The sequence below is a fragment of the Corylus avellana genome, chromosome 1 (assembly GCF_965113065.1).
Source record: "Corylus avellana chromosome 1, dhCorAvel1.hap1.2, whole genome shotgun sequence".
In the NCBI taxonomy this organism is placed as follows: Eukaryota; Viridiplantae; Streptophyta; class Magnoliopsida; order Fagales; family Betulaceae; genus Corylus; species Corylus avellana.
The window spans coordinates 36,251,277-36,267,410 of NC_142490.1; the positions used below are offsets into that span (position 1 = coordinate 36,251,277).

At 36.6% G+C, this 16,134-nt stretch overlaps 1 pseudogene; it reads left to right on the plus strand.

The window, feature by feature from the left end:
* The first annotated feature begins 1,138 nt into the window (after positions 1-1,138).
* Positions 1,139-5,492, plus strand: LOC148589775 (protein ASPARTIC PROTEASE IN GUARD CELL 2-like; annotated as a pseudogene).
* The last annotated feature ends 10,642 nt before the right edge of the window (positions 5,493-16,134 follow it).

The following is a 16,134-nucleotide window of genomic DNA, read 5'->3' on the forward strand; positions in this document are numbered from 1 at the left end:
AATATACAATCCCATGAAACATGGAGGAAATCATAGGATTGTTGCCTTGTCTGGATATGCTTGATCTAATTAAATTTTGTCTTTTAACACTCCCCTGCAAACTGATGGTAGGAACTTCCTTCAGTTTAATAAACAAAAAGTAATTGGCAGTTTGTCAATTGAATCTTGCCATAAATCACCGTGGGCAAATGAATCTCAACGTAAAAACACCAAGGGGCAGTCGGGTCTCGCCATAAAACACCATTGGGCAGACGGATCTCGCTACAAATTACAAAGGGACGGCGGATCATGCCAAAAATACAAAGGGCCGGTCAAATCACGCCGCAAAACCACTAATGGACGTCAGATTTTCACCGCAAACTACCAAAAACCTGAAACTAGGATGAGTAGTGACCAAGAAGAAAAGAGCCAACATGGCTTGAATGAGCATGGGTTTTGGTTGTTACCTAGGCTAGAGACATGAAAAAGGCCTAGATTTTAGGTATTACCACAAGGCTAAGACATTGGGCCAACAATGGGCCATATTGAAACCGACAAACTATGAGTTGAAGGAACCTTGGGTTTTAGATGTTAGCTCAAGGTCAAAAAGATGGGTTTTTTTTTTTTTTGGTGCATAATTTGCAATAAACTCTCTCGATGGAGGAAAGGACGCCGACACAAGGTAGTTTGGGAACGTCCGATGGAGGTGCGACAAAGCTGCTCGGTGTTGACAAGGATGAGTTGGAAAAGATAGTGGCTGCTGGGTTGTGAGGAGAAGATAGGCGCGGGAAAAACTCCACAGGACCCTTTGGATCAAACACTGGTGTAAGCCAGTTGCTCTGATACCATGATAAAATATAAAAATTTATATATTAAATATATAAAAAGCGAAAGAAGGAGAGAGAAAAAGAGAGAGAGAGAGAGAGCGAAAGTATGTAATTGACTACATTGTATTAAGACTGACTAATTAAAGAGTATTACAGAGGCCTCTATTTATAGAGAGGCTGTGAGTGATAGGCAAGTAACCTAGTATAAACTAAGGAAAGGTAAGCCTAAGTAGGCTAAGGAAACCTTAGAATCAATAAGGAAGTAAATAACCCTAGAATAATAAATAACCCTAACATAATATTCTTAACATTAATATACAATCCCATGAAACATGGAGGAAATCATGGGATTGTTGCCTTGTCTTGATATGCTTGATCAGATTAAATTTTGTCTTCTAACATGCATTTGCTTTTTCCTCTCAAACCTCTATGTATGTCTCTCTCAAAACATGCGTCTCGATCATATAAAGCTTTTGATTTGATATTTAATTATTCAACCATATTAATCCCACTGAAGAAGACGTTGTTTCTATTCTTTGCAATCATCATGGAATTGTTTTGAAATCAGTACTACTGCTCGGTAACAATGCTGGTGGTGATAATATTGGTTCCCTTAACTACCATGGCCTCCTCTTGTAACACCCCAAAACTGACTTTGGCCAACCTGGCTGAGTTACTGGCAATTACCCCAATTTAACCAACTAGTGGCTAAATGGGGAACCACTTCGCTAACATTATCGGAGTTATTGTATATGAATGTGAAATAAATTTGAGAAATCTATAAATCATTACAGGGACAAGTATACTCCTTAATTAAAGACATGGAGCAACTAACAATAATATAAAGCACACCTGATAATAGTGTGAAAATTTTAAAATAAGGTCTATAGTGGCAACCATATCACTCTTGGGTTCTATGAACAAGCTCCCTATAAGAGTAATAACAACGTAAGTTTAACGACTTAGTAAGTAAAACTCACAATTGGGTATGACCTGAGCTCATTATTATTGACCAGGAATAAATGTGCAGTTTTGATAAACATTGAAAAGAGGTGTTGTCTCTGTTAATACACCTTAAAAATATCGTTTGGTTCGATAAAGGGTGGTGTACTCCCGGCGGCAATCGCCTAAGTATTTTAATGCAGAAAAGCTGATGCTTTATAAGTCATAACTATCATGTATGGTCTACCCAAGATATAACCCCTTCTCAACAGGGTTAGCATTGTCCCGAGGGACCTGTAATACAATGCCAGTGCCCCGACCATTGTAGCAACCGACGGAGTCTAACCGACGTAGTTCAACCTCAGGTGGCCCAAGCTACTAATGATGTACATCCTGTAGTGATCGCCCATTAAGGCTGTGCCAATCATGAAACAACCATTGGATAAAAGGCCCATATAACATCACACACATTTGACCACAAAATCAAGTTTATTTAGTAAGCCCATGGCCATTATATCGTACGTACCGGTGTACCATGTCATATAATGCATCTTATCAACGAGTTATTAAACAGTTACCAAATTATTACAAAAAGTAGACATACTCATATCATATACGTGGTCAGTCAGCTGACATATCCCATGTTTTTAAGAAAAGTGTTCGTGAGTATTTACTTACCTCGTTCGCCTGCTCGAGTCCTCCAACAACATAAAATGTTGTGAGTTTTAAATGATACTCGCAAGTGCACGAGTCATTTGTAATATAGCCTTTGCAAGTGCGATGTCGAATCCACAGGGAATTGTGTCATGAAAACAAATTTCTATTTAAATTAATTATACTTTAACCTAGTTCCCTAAATTGTGATTTTTCTTGCAAAAATATAAACTAAATGAAATTGACTTTAATCAAATGACAAAAATTACTAAGGTTTCAGAATTCACACTCACCAAATTAAAGCAGCACAGTCTTATGTTTTGTTCATACAAAATCGGAAGACCGATAAAAATCTATGCATGTTCTATTTTTTTATAAAAATATCCTATCGAAACATTCGACGAATCCATCCATTATACAAATCACAACGAATACCCAACTTAAACCAAATTATCCAATGTATCCGTTTAATTTACGAATCATAATGGGTATCCAATTTAAATTGAATGATTCGATGTATCCGTCAGATGAAACACACCGAATATCCAATGTTTGCATAAATAATAATCAAACAATCAATTAAAAGAATTTAATCCAATAACTGAATTGAAATAGAACATCAACTAAATTAAACAACGGAATTATACGAACATTACATGAAAGTGTGAAAACTAATCAATGGTGTAGCTTCATCTTCAACCTTAGTTGAAGGTTTTAGTCTCTCATGACTACAAAAATCAAAACAAAACTAATTGAATTCATTGAAATTGATAAACTTACAAAGGGAATCATATTCAAAGCTACAAAATGCCAAAATTACAAAGAAAAACACTGAACGGTGCCCCCTTGGTGTGTTTCCCTAGAAAAGTATGCTATCTGTAACCCTAATTTAGGGTTTTGACGCTGCTGGAAATCGCATCTGACGTGTCCATCCGAACGGGCATGTTGCCCGTCTGGACAGGAACCAGTTTTTGGTGCTTCGCTCGAGTGTGCTCGTGCGGCACTTATGTACGCTCAAGCGCAGGTCCATCTGGACGGGCAAATAGGCCGTCCGGACGGGCCTTGCTTCCGTGGTGGCTTTCGCCCCAAAAACTGGTATTTCTTATATTAAATCCACGATTTTCCCTTAGCAACCTTGAAAACTCGAAAAACACAGAACTAACACAAAACATTAAATTATAATATGGCTAAATGAGTAACAAATGTAAATTAAAGGCCTCAAATATGCAATATTTGACACTCATAAAAAAACCTGCTATAACGAAATACAACACATTGTTATGCGCAGTACTAAAGGACTTCTACGAGTTTGGTGCTAGGTCCTACCTAACAAAAGGGATTGTTGGACCTAATATTACACAGGTGGAACTAAAGGGTAGATGCCTTGCTCCCTAGTCGTATGTGTGGCCTCGATAGTGTACGTTCAGCTAGTGAGTTAGGTATTTCGGCTGACAGCTGCAAACTGTGGTTTAAGGCTTCTATCAAATCTATAGGCTGATATACCTCCATCAAGGCTATCAAGTAAACATATGCAAAGTACATATCATGCAACTCAAAGAATCAAAGAGGCGCTTCAAAGTCTTTTGAAAACGTTTCTTGGTTTTGTGAGAAAATGGGAACAAGAGCCTGTCATAGTATCTTTAAAACTTATAACATTAAAAGGCAATAAGAACAACATGAAAGTTATAGAAATTGACAAGGGGTTACCTTAGAAGATGGCCTACTCCTCCAATCTCCTCCTTCTTCACAAAATCACTCCTTACACTAGGTTTTAGGGTTTCTTGACTGTAGGGGTGGCTGAAGGTCGAATGGGGACCTTATATAGGGGATGGAGGCGTGGTGTTGTCTGGAAAAGTGGATAATGGGTTAAAATGATTTTCTGGGTGTTAGTGTATGTACGGGTACTATTACACAGTGGATAAAAGAGTTCAATCATACGTTCAGAGTATTGCCGACTGGGTCAAAGACTAGTCAACAGACATACGAGGTAGTCCCCTGTGCGTACGTCCTCACTGAAGATAGGGGCATATGTATGGGTGGTCCCCTGGGCGTATGTCCTCACTAAAGGTCAAGTACATACGTACGGGTGGTCCCATAGCTGTACATACGGTCAGAAAGGGTGAAAATTTAGGTTTTGCTTCAAGACTTGATTATAAGTGAGGGCTTGGGTCTTTTGTTATAAAACTATGTTTTATGAAATCCTTAACCGTATTGAGTCTTTAATCCTTTGTTAAAAGCGGTTGTTTTTTTATTGGGGTATTACACCTCCTCCCTTTTCACTCCCAGACCCTCCTTATACTCATCAGCAAACACAACTGCCACCCAATTGACTTTCATGTCTGCGATGATTTCCCCCCGACCTTTTGGATTTGGAGTATATTTTATTCAAATAGAGGTGGGTACTCCTCCGGTCAGCCAATATATGGTTATAGACGTGGGTAGAGTGACCTTACATGGTTTCAATGTAAACCTTGTAATTGTTTTCAATCGCCAAGCCTTGTATTTGACCCACTCACTTCTAGTTCCTTATCAGTGGTGCCTTGTGACTCTGCAGCCTATAATCACCTCAGTTGCAAGAACAGTTAGTGTCAATACGAGGTGGACTACATGGATGGATCCTTCACGAAAGGCGTGCTTGTGCTCGAAAAACTCATGTTTGGAGGCATTGGGGTTCCAAATGTGTTTTTTGGGTGCGGGCCCTCAAATCATTGCTTGGTGATTGGAGCCAATGGCCTTCTAGGCCTTGGAGGTGGGCCATTGTCATTGCCAACTCAGCTTCGGCTACATGGATTGACTGACATCTTCAGTTATTGCTTGTCGTAGGGTATGGTTTTTGGGTCACCGGGTTGGTTGAATTTCAGCCTTCCAAGTGCATTGCTACCCGCGGGAACCGCATGGTTCCCGTTGCTCCCCAATCCAAACACACCGACCTTTTATTATGTCGGCCTCTTAGGCATTGGGATTGAAGACATGCGACTGCACATTCTCGAAAACAATTATAAAAGGACAAAAAAAGGGATCGGGGGTGTTGGGTGGTCTAAGGCCTCTTTCTCAACCCCAAAAGCTAGTTCTAGAGGTGAACACTTATAAGTTGACCACCAGCCCCTTTCACAACCGTTGTAGGAGAACCCAAACAATCTTCTCCTCATATATTGGGCCTTGGGTCGAAACAAAGATAACCCGTTTCTCCTGCAGACTATTGGACCGAGACTTGTTGGCTGAACATGAGCTCTAATACTAGTGTTTGGTTGTTTTGAGCTTCTTTCAACTCCAAAAGCTAGATCAAGAGGTAAGGCTTTCCCTCATACTTATAAACTAACCACTAGCTCTTTCTACAATCGATGTGGGATAACCCTAACAATCTCCCCCTCACAGATTGGGTCCATTTGAACCTTGTACTAAGGAGTAGAGAGAACTCGTTTCTCTCGTATTCTCTTGGACCGAGACTTGTTGGTTGAATTTGGGCTCTAATACCAGTTTTTGGGAGATTAATACTTTTGGGTTATTTGTTAGTGTAGTGATTTTGTTTAGCAGACCCTTCAAAGCCCTGACACATCACACATGCACAGCTAATTGGAATAAATAAGCGAGAAATGGATTAAAACAAGGGACGGTTGAGATTCGAAAGCTCAATAATTAGAAAGTGCATGAGTGACGCGTGGATAGCACTAAGGAACAGTGTCAGTGGGTAAAAGGTGAAAGGCATCAGGAAAGATCTAACGGTTCAGATGTCAGGCTGCGTAAGTGGGATTACACGTGTAATTTGGTGTGTTAAGCATCTGGTAGTTGTACAACGCGAGCTGCTTGGGGAATGTTCCTGTGTATCTATGCATGAGCAACAATCTAAGATTTTTTTATTTTTTATTTTTTTTTACTGAGCAATACGAAGGAAGGATAAGAGGAGAGGAAATAATCTCACATTTGTTTATTCAAACATGGGCCCAAAAGATTAGGAAGTTTAGTTATTTCTCAACTAGAGAATTCTCGGCTAAAGGGCCTAAAGGGCCAAACCTCAACCATGATTTATTGGAATGGTTGGGCTTGAAAGCATTTTGTGAGCTTCAACTAGGCCCATCATTTCTTTATATTAAAAATGAAAAATGTTCAAATGTTGAGGTTTGAATTCTTTATAAAGACTGAGCAATAATATAGAAAACAACTCGGGACCTTTATATTCGTGGTGGTCACGTGGCTTTGTTTTGAAGCAATTAATTGACACAGGATTTTCATAGACTCTTATTCTATTGTACTATTGCCATCAAAGAAAATTATAAAGAACGAAGAAGAAAGAGAGAGAAAGAGTACAATGGATAAATGTATGATGAACTGATCAGTACAAAAACATGCAGTTTATTAACGTGGCAAACAGTAATTTATATTTGCTACGTTAATAAATTTTGACATGTTAAAGTAAACACGTCAAAAATAACATTTTTGACGTGTTAGATTTTCACACGTCAAAAAGTTTTTGACGTGCTAACCTAACACGTCAAAATTTTTTAACGTGTTAGGTTAATACGTCAAAAATTTTTGACGTGTTAGGTTAACACGTCAAATTTTTTTGAAAATTTACAATTAATTATAATTAGGTATATATGTATTAAAAAAAAATGTAGTAATTTAATTTTAATGGGCATGAAAAATAATGTAGTGATTTAATTTATCATATTAGTATAAATTAATTGGTATATATGTATACATATATATCACATGCATGCCAATTAATTAATTGGCATATATATATACATATATCATATATATATATATATATATATATATATATATATCACATATCACATACCAATTACACTAAACATAATCATACTATATATTAATGTATGCCAGGAAATTATCTTGCATATATATGATATTAATTATCATATGCATGCATAATCATACTATTGTATACCAATTAATTAATATAATCAACCATTTCATGAATATTAATTTGAATATGATATTAATTATCATGCATAAATGATCAGTCTAGTAATATTAATATCTAGAATATTAAATTATTTATTCTCTAATTAGTTTTTTAAGTATATTGTATGGATAATGCATGTGTTATATATATAAGATGAAAAAATGATCATATAATAAAATAAATAAATTATATATATTAAAATTTAAAACTTTAAAAATTTTAGTTAATGGTATTTTTTGACATGTCACATGTCATTATTAGACACGTCAAAAATTTTAATTAACTATAATTAAAATTAATTAGGTTGTAAAAAATTAAGATTTGAATTGGTATGAAAAATTAATTTTATCATATTAGTATAAATTAATTGGTATATACGTATATATCACATGCATGCCAATTAGCTAGTATCATAATCATATACTATTGTACAATTAATATTATTACATGCATATGAATCAAACATTTCATTCATATATGATATGAAATTATCATGCATAAATCATTCTAGCTAGTAATATTAATTAATTAATTAAACAAATGAATTTTATTATTTGTACATCTAGAATATTAATTTGTTTATTCTCTAATTAGTTTTAAGAATATTGTATGGATAATGTGTTATATAAGAGAAAAAAAATGATATACTAAATGATATAAATTAAGTAAATAAATGATATAAATTAAAATTGGTGATAATTATTAAAAAATAAAAAAATGCTCTTGACGTGTCACATGTAGACACATCAAGAAGTTTTGATGTGCCACATGGCACGTCAAAAAGTCTCCTCGGGATGGCGCGTACAGTTGCCTTCCCTTACGACTTGCTTTTCCTTTTTTTTTTCTTTCTTTCTTCTTCCTTCTTCCTTCTTCCTTCTTCCCTCTCTTTCATTCTCTCCCCCACGCAACTCAAACTGCAGACCCAAATCATCCGCCATTTTTTTTTCTCGATCAGCCCTCTGCAACATTTCTCTCACCCGCGTCCTCTCTCACAGCCTGGCCGTTCTCTAGGCCTCTTTTTCACGTTGTCACTCTCTCTCTCTCTCGGTGGCTCTCTCTCTCTCCCTCAGTGGTTCTCTCTCTCACCGGCGCCCGTCACCGCCGCTGCTCCCTCCGGCGACCACACGTTCTCCAATCGACTCTAAAAATCAGGTATATATATACCTGATTTAATATATATATATAAAATTTATATAAATATGTATATTATTATTATATATTGTTGATGTAGTTATATTAGCAAATTCTTTTTACATGTTAGCTAATTAATATATTTGCTTAAGATATATGTTATGTATTACTTGTTTGACATATATGTTTTGTGTATGGTGAAAATATTGTTTAATGTATTTGCATGCAAAATTACGTACCCTCATAGTTTGAAATTAGTTTTTTTGTACAGGATTTTGCATTTACATTTAGACCCATATTTTGTGTAGGTTTTGCTTTTGCACATTATCGTAACAAAAAAAATAAAAATAAAAAATACACAAATAAGAAATGTATATCTATTTTGGTCGTTAATTTATGATTAGATTTTGTAAATTTAGAATAATTATGTAAATGCTAAGATCGAAAAAAGAAAGTAAAAAATAACTAACATAGGTTGCTGGATTTATTTTATCTACACTTCTCATACAAATGGATAAATGTTAAAATAAACGGAAAAAAGAAAACCAACATTTAACCTAGCTAGCTATATTTAATTGATTTAGGGTCCCCATATATAAAAAAATTAATTTAGGTCTTATAAATATAGGTCCCCAAGATGAAAGGGAACCTGATTGGGCATGTGTTGTAAGGACTAAACCTAGAAACGTATACGACGTTGGACAAGGTGAAGGTCCTGATGATGAAAGTGTCAACTACTACGAGTGTGAGCCGCTCCTATTGACCAGCAATAATGAAGTGGATCCGTAGGATGACATTGACTACATCCGAGAAGACTTAGATTCATATGTGGTTAAAAAAAATTTAAAACTTTAATAATATATATAGTTCACATTATTTGACGTGTTTAATGTTATTTATTTCTACATTGATTGGTTATTGTTGTGCATATTTTATCTATTATATACATAATTAATTGGGTATGTTATGTGTTTTGCAAGTTGACATGAGTACGAGGGGGAAGAGTAGACGACAGGGGTCCCTACAGATAGACGACCAGGGGTATAAACCCTTACTTCCTGAGCATGGAGAAGGGGCTCAGCAAGTTTTATATCACACGGAGGCCTCATATGATCTTGGTACTCCGATACCTACCATGAGCAAGATGGGGCTATGTGCACATGGTGAGGTAGAGAGGTTGTTCCCCCCTGAGTTGAACTTGAGTATCCCATACAGTGAGCCATCGCAGCCAGATGACAACGAGACACAATACTATGGGGAATACGTGGATAATGGCTCAAGTGACTCGAAGCACAATGATCCTCTAGAAGTGTTGGGCATTCGCCAGCTCCGGACAATAAGTAAGTATATATGCTTCAAATACCCATATTGAATACGTATAAAATTTATGTAGTTATTATTAAATTTCAAATAATTAACATTTGCAATTATTAATGTGTTAGGCATCGGGCAAGACGGGAGCACCCAATTTCAGGTGGTGGACATCCCACCATCAAACAAGATGTGGGAGGTCCCCCCCAGGCAAAAAGTCGTCTGCGAGTACAATAAGGCGTGGCAGCCCGTAGGATTTAGCGGGATGAAATTCAGAAGGTCGACCGGCAACGTTATAAGGGCCGGGAATTATGTTAGGTTACGGGATGAATGGGCGGATGTACCTCCCTGCGCGAAGGAAGATGTATGGGATGCCTTGATGGTATGGTTAAATTTTTTCTCCTATTTTCACACGTGTATTTCTATATTTTAAACGTTGTTAATGTATGAAATTATACGCATAATTTTTTCAACTTATGCAAACTGAGTTCTACATGCCGCCTGAGTACGATCTCGAGGCGATTAAAAGGGACGCGTTCAGAGACATGGGCGTGAAGCTGAAGAGTTGGAGACACTATGTAAAACGGTCATTAAAAATCTTGCCGGACGATACTCCAGACGCAGTGAAGGCGAGAATGGGTGAGGCTGTCGTTAGGGAATACAACGCCGAGGACTTGAATGTCTTGTTGGCGAAATGGTGTGACCCGAAGAATCAGGTAGGTCCGGAGTGTAGTGGAATTAATTGTAATTGTTTAGTTTCATTAATTGTAATTGTGTTAGGCCTGACATTTTAAGAGTGATATACATGTAGGAGTTTGCTGCCAAGATGAAGGCATTGCGGGCAAAAAATAACACACCTCACTGCACCGGGTCGATGAGCTTCGCTAGGGCGACATATCAAGAGGTATTTATATATCTTTATTGCATATATATATATATATATATATATATATATATAATCGGTTGTTTAGGTCTATGTTTTTCCTAATTTTTTTTTTTTTTGTTGTATTGATTTTTTTTCTATGCAGACATCATCCTTGGGCACTGCTCCGACTCGAGCGCAAAGTTACATCACGACTCACACGAAGAAGGGTGGTGGGTATCTAAATGAAGTGGTTAGGGAGAGATGCATAAATACTCAAGCATATATATTTTGATAAATTATTTTTTATTAACGTTCCTTATACGAGATACTAACTTGTTTTTTAATGTACAGGAGAGGATGAGGGAATTGATGCCCACTGACCCAGCAAATACTAAGACCGTGACAGAAGGGACGGTACAGTGGACACCTGATGACGCGTATGCTCATGCACACGGAAATAAGCCTGAGTATGCTGGGAGGGTCCGCCAGGTGGGTCCTAATGTGCTGCCGGTGCGGGGCAGCATACATTCGTACTATACACCGTCCCAGACACGGTCTCAAAATTCTTGGAGCTCCTCGTTCTCACATATGACGAATAGAATTAGAGAACTTGAAGATGAGCGGGCACAACAAAGATGTGTGATGGAAGAAGAGCGGGCCGAACAAAGACGAGCAATGGATGAGATGGCGAGGCATATTGAAGAACAAAAAGCCCAGATAGCAGAGAAAGATGCTATGACTGAGGCCCGTTTCCGCCAGATCGAGGCCATGTTCGGGTCGACGTCTGGAGCTGCGCCCCACAGAGGTAATGATATATTTTATGTTGTTTTTGTAACAATTGTTAACTATTAGAAACAACTGTTAGAAACCCCTAGTTACAGCAGTCCATTCTAGAACTAACGTATATTTGCATCACTGTATAGACTAATTTTGAATTTTTGTATTGATTATCATTGGTTCACAACTCATTTGCAGGTAATGCAGATTAAGAGTTAGGGGATGACTGTGTTGAGTTAGGCACCACACGTCGTTTATCATCACTGTTTGTTAAGTTCTATATACATACTATTGTTTATTGTTTTGTATATAGTTAGATCAAACTATATGTTTGTTGAGACTAATTGGAACTTATTTATTGTAGATAGTCCATAAGTGTTTTATTGTATATTTGTTTTGCCTTGTGTTAGAACGTGTTTTCGATGTATATATATGTTTTGTTATGAAGTTGTGTTGGAATTTTGTTTAATGAAGTTGTGTTGGAATTTCATACGTATTGAATGTATTGAAAATTTGATATGTATTAGATATTGGATATGTATTGGATATATATTATTGGATATTGGATATTGGATATATAAACTTGGATATTGGATTGGATTTGATAGGATTGGATTGGATATTGTATTGGATTGAATATTGGATTATGTATTAGATATTGGATTATGTAGTGGATATTGGATTATGTATTAGATATTGGATTATGTATTGAATATTGGAATATGTATTGGATATTGGATTATGTATTGGATATTGGATATTGGATTATGTATTAGATATTGGATATTGTATTGGGTTTTGGATTGTGTATTGGATATTAGATTATGTGGATTGGATTGTATTGAATTATGTGGATTAATGGATTGTATTGGATTATGTGGATTAATGGATTGGATTATGTATGTGGATTATGTATTGGATATTGGAATCGGATTTGGATATTAGAAATATTGGAATATTGGAATTAGAATTATTGTATTTGAATATTGTAAGGAGGAATATTGGAATTAGAATATTGTAATCATTTCTTATATATATATATATATATATATATATATATATATATATATATTGACGTGTCAAACGGCGTGACACGTCAAAAAATCCATACAACAATTTTTGACATGGCAGTTTTGCCACGTCAAAAATTGTTTTTGACGTGATACTGTTGACACGTCAAAAATCTGAAATTTTTGACACCTCCCGTTTTAACCGTTGAAAAACGTCAAAAACCGCACGTCAAAAACTCATAGTAAAAAATTATCACCATTTTTGTAGTGAATCATACAAGGGCGGGCTAAATCATGTAATTATATTCCTAATGTGAATCATTCTTTTTCTATTATATAATACATCATAAAAGGGTTATTACAAATTTTTGTACATTTAATCAACTAATGAGTATGAGTAACGACTGTTCAAACAAAAAGACAAAGCAAATCTGCTGCTACTACTTGGATTTTGGTAACAACCTCCAAGCCGTTACCAATCCAGTTTGATCCCCAGTAAAAAGTAGTCCGAGTCCCTTTGGACCATGTAGAATAACTTTTAACTTCTTGTTTGGCAAATAATCTGCCCCCATCATCGAATCTACAACAACAACAATAACAATTCACTGCCAACTGGAAAAGGAAAAGAAAGAGAATTTGAGTCATGAATGAAAGAGGGTTTAGTGTACTCACGATGGCATTTCATACAACTGGACAGAATTGTTATTACAAGAGCAATATAAGGTTGGTTTGCCATTCCCATGCCTCATCCCGCAGAAAGCAACAACACCCTATTACACACAAATTATGAAATTGGGTCCCGTTAGCATAGGTCTATATACCATACTTCAACTACTATCAAAAACCATGAGCAAAAGAAAAAATGGGCCAGGCAACAAACGAGCGTAAATATACAATTTAAGGATTGTGGTGCTTGAATAACTTACGTGTTTTTCACGGTGTGTATAGATTGCTTCCAAATTACCCCCTTCATTCATAGCCCAAGCTTTTACTGTGCGGTCCAAAGAACCAGATAACAAATAATCCTCCCAGCAAATAAGAGCCGTCACAGTATCAGCATGATCATCCAGTGTCATAACACACTCTAAAGTTTTATGATCCCAAACCTATTAATACGAAATAGAGATAATATGAAGAGTGATAAAAGAAACAGTCAAGCAACTACATATATCAACATTAAGTCAAATAGCTTTACCAAAATATTGTGCAAATATTTACATAGTGAAACTCAATTAATCAAGTGAAGGAACACAATCATGATAGTCTCAATTGCTTCAAGCCTGAAAAATAATGGAATGACATAATTGCTTACACTATCTATGTTGCAAAGAAGATAAAAGTAATCAAATAACAAACAATTAATAAATAAATAAATAAGACACAAGGTCAGCCCCAAGAACACTCAGTTAGAAGTAAATCCGACTTTTATGCTTGAAGCATCCAGAACAACTAAAAAGTAGTTCAATGCCTGCAACATCATCAAAAATGCTAGATTGAGCATACATATCCAGCAATCATACAAAATATTAACAACTATAAGAAAATTTAAACAATAACAAAGTAAAACATATTGAGGGTAGAGCTTACCTTAACAACATTTGTCATGCCAATGAACACCTAAACAGCTTCACTAATCATTGATCCTATATCCACACCAAGTTCAATGACTCGAGCACACTATCCTGTATGACAATCCCAAATCCGAACTATTCTGTCACTGCTACCTGTGTAAAGCTTGTTGTTTTTTTCAAGAAGTACAATCCCCGTGACAGCCTGTTATCATAAAAGTCATAAATGAGGATTCTATGAGATAAAGTAACTTAAAGTAACACAGGTTTTGAGAAAACTCACTCAATTTTAAAAACTCTCAATTTAATCTCATGAACTTTTAATTTGAATCAATTGATCCCCTCCGTCATATTTAACCGTTAATTTCTAAACCCTAACTCTAAAAGACCAAAATACTCCTCATTTTCGTTTAAAAAAAAAAAAAAAAAAATTGAGTCCAACCTTGTGACCCGTGGGTCAGGCCATAACCCACGCTGGGTCGCAGCCGTGACCCAGTGTGGGCCTGCTGACCCATGGTGAGTCAAGACCCGCCTAGTCACTGTAATAAATGAGCATTAAGCCATAATCAAAGCTTATAATCTGTCAGAAGATTACAACTGGCTCTCCATGTGATCCAGCTGAACCTGTGTTTGGATCGCAATAAGAGACGCTACAATGCAAACAGCCAAGTCAGACGGTAATAACACCTCTCGAAAACCCGAAAAGGATCCTTATCCCATTTAGCAATCTCATGCACACATCATTTATAACTGCAATAATATTTATGGAAGGGACCAAACAAAAATTGCGTGAAGAAACTATCTAGCTTCGAATTCGTAGATAAAAGAGTCCAATTGCCACGCAACAAGTTGCTCCAGATACGGGTAAATTTTGGAAATAATGTTGGAACTTTTTTTTTTTTTTTTTGAAACATATCATACTCATTCATTGATAAAAGTTGCGAGCCTAAAGCTCTTACAAACAGAGCAAAAAGCTCTGAAATAAATCATAACCGAAGCTAAAGATACAGTTATCAACAACAGACCAAATCAACCAAAACACAGCATCCGCTAACCTATGACTAAATATCAGGTTGAAAACTCAGATCTGCATCAAACAGACACCATCTAATGCATAGGTAGCGCTTATTCCTCGGTCTTGAGAGCAAAACCCCCAAGCCGATACTTATTCCTCGGCCTTGAGAGCAAAACCCACAAGCCGATACTTATCCTCCTCGACTCGAAAGCCAGGATAAATTTCACATCCACAACCCAAAGGTTTGGACCAGTAATATCGAGCAGCAACCGGGCGCAACAAAGCAGGAGGAGAAAGCTTATTACAAGCATAAATAAAACCATACAGGAAAATAAAGGGAACAATAAAACTAATGCAGGAAAATAAATTACAGCAAATAAAACCAAATACACGAGAACTCAAAGGAAATACAAAACAGAAAAACAACAAAACAGGAAAATAAATGCGAAAAACACTTAAAGCGGGTCATGGCAGCTGGAGGAGGCCGATCGCGAGCTAGCCGGAAACCGCCGCGGAAGGTGGCACAAAAAGCTTGGCCCGGGAGGGGCGCGTGAAAAGACCCGACAGCGAGCAGTGAGCAGCGAAGCAAGTGCGGAGGAGATCAGCGGCACACAAACAAACAGAAGGGGGAGAGTTTGAGTGAAAACTCCCAAAAGCAGTACCTACTGAGAGATAACACAAGTACAACAGAAAAAAAAAAACACCAAAGATAGTAACAAACCTAAAACAAAAATCGGGAAGCAAGGAAGGGAGGAGGGATGCAGGCAACGGGCATCCTTCCTCCCCTAAGGCGGCGACGCCCTGGAGGGGGGCTTAGAATAATGTTGGAACTTAAAGATCTTCTTTATAATACCAAGGCCGGCCCAACCGCTAACTCGGCACCAAGAGTCTCAGATTTTTAAGGCCTAAAATTTTTTTTTTTTAAGGTTCAAAATTTTTTTTAATAAGGCCAAATAAAATTTGCTTAAAAGAACAACATGCTTTCTTGAGGCTCTCAACATGCTTTAAGAAAAATATTATTATTTATTTATAATATCAAGGCCCCAACATACTTTCTTGAGGCCTTCAATATGCTTTAAAAAAACAATATTTTTTTTTTTTACAATATGGAGACTTTCTGCACAACGG